This window comes from Staurois parvus, unplaced genomic scaffold (genome assembly GCF_062004578.1).
Source record: "Staurois parvus isolate SC_StPar_1 unplaced genomic scaffold, SC_StPar_1.0 ptg000575l, whole genome shotgun sequence".
Classification (NCBI taxonomy): domain Eukaryota; kingdom Metazoa; phylum Chordata; class Amphibia; order Anura; family Ranidae; genus Staurois; species Staurois parvus.
Window position 1 is genome coordinate 4798671 of NW_028318371.1, and position 2199 is coordinate 4800869.

Consider the following 2199-nt stretch of genomic DNA (forward strand, 5'->3'; position numbering starts at 1 on the left):
TAGATACAATGTTTCAACCGCTGTATGGAGTGAATGTCCCAGAACTGTCATAAATAGTCTATTTCTGACAGTTCTGGGACATTCACTCCATACAGCTGTTTCAACCGCTGTATGGAGGGAATGTCATGGAACTGTCAGAAATAGACTATTTCTGACAGTTCTGGGACTGTCCTTCCATACAGCGGTTGAAACATTGTATGTATTTGTTTCCATAAATGGATCCATTTATGGAAACAAATACATACAATGTTTCAACCGCTGTATGGAAGGACAGTCCCAGAACTGTCATTAATAGTCTATTTCTGACAGTTCTATGACATTCCCTCCATACAGCGGTTGAAACAGCTGTATGGAGTGAATGTCCCAGATCTGTCAGAAATAGACTATTTATGACAGTTCTGGGACAATCACTCCATACAGCTGTTTCAACCGCTGTATGGAGGGAATGTCATGGAACTGTCAGAAATAGACTATTAATGACAGTTCTGGGACTGTCCTTCCATACAGCGGTTGAAACATTGTATGTATTTGTTTCCATAAATGGATCCATTTATGGAAACAAATACATACAATGTTTCAACCGCTGTATGGAAGGACAGTCCCAGAACTGTCAGAAATAGTCTATTTCTGACAGTTCTATGACATTCCCTCCATACAGCGGTTGAAACCGCTGTATGGAGTGAAAGTCCCAGAACTGTCAGAAATAGACAGAAACTGTCACAGAACTGTCCTTCTTCTCATCCTTCTCCTTCTTCTCATCCTTCTTCTCATCCTTCTTCTCATCCTTCTCCTTTTTCTCATCCTTCTCCTTCTTCTCATCCTTCTCCTTCTTCTCATCCTTCTTCTCATCCTTCTCCTTCTTCTCATCCTTCTCCTTCTTCTCATCCTTCTCCTTCTCCTTCTTCTCATCCTTCTCCTTCTTCTCATCCTTCTCCTTCTCCTTCTTCTCATCCTTCTCCTTCTTCTCATCCTTCTTCTCATCCTTCTTCTCATCCTTCTCCTTTTTCTCATCCTTCTCCTTCTTCTCATCCTTCTCCTTCTTCTCATCCTTCTTCTCATCCTTCTCCTTCTTCTCATCCTTCTCCTTCTTCTCATCCTTCTCCTTCTCCTTCTTCTCATCCTTCTCCTTCTTCTCATCCTTCTCCTTCTCCTTCTCCTTCTTCTCATCCTTCTCCTTCTTCTCATCCTTCTCCTTTTCCTTCTCCTTCTTCTCATCCTTCTCCTTCTTCTCATCCTTCTCCTTCTCCTCATCCTTCTCCTTCTTCTCATCCTTCTCCTTCTTCTCATCCTTCTCCTTCTTCTCATCCTTCTCCTTCTCCTTCTTCTCATCCTTCTCCTTCTCCTTCTTCTCATCCTTCTCCTTCTCCATCTTCTCATCCTTCTCCTTCTTCTCATCCTTCTCCTTCTCCTTCTTCTCATCCTTCTCCTTCTTCTCATCCTTCTCCTTCTCCTTCTTCTCATCCTTCTCCTTCTTCTCATCCTTCTCCTTCTCCTCATCCTTCTCCTTCTCCTCATCCTTCTCCTTCTTCTCATCCTTCTCCTTCTTCTCATCCTTCTCCTTCTTCTCATCCTTCTCCTTCTCCTCATCCTTCTCCTTCTTCTCATCCTTCTCCTTCTTCTCATCCTTCTTCTCATCCTTCTCCTTCTCCTTCTTCTCATCCTTCTCCTTCTTCTCATCCTTCTCCTTCTTCTCATCCTTCTCCTTCTCCTTCATCTCATCCTTTTTCTTCTCATCCTTCTCCTTCTCCTTCTTCTCATCCTTCTTCTTCTCATCCTTCTCCTTCTCCTTCTTCTCATCCTTCTCCTTCTCCTTATTCTCATCCTTCTCCTTCTTCTCATCCTTCTTCTCCTTCTTCTCATCCTTCTCCTTCTCCTTCTTCTCATCCTTCTCCTTCTTCTCATCCTTCTCCTTCTCCTTATTCTCATCCTTCTCCTTCTCCTTATTCTCATCCTTCTCCTTCTCCTTCTTCTCATCCTTCTCCTTCTTCTCATCCTTCTCCTTCTTCTCATCCTTCTCCTTCTCCTCATCCTTCTCCTTCTCCTTCTTCTCATCCTTCTCCTTCTTCTCATCCTTCTCCTTCTTCTCATCCTTCTCCTTCTCCTTCTTCTCATCCTTCTTCTTCTCATCCTTCTCCTTCTCCTTCTTCTCATCCTTCTTCTTCTCATCCTTCTCCTTCTCCTTCTTCTCATCCTTCTCCT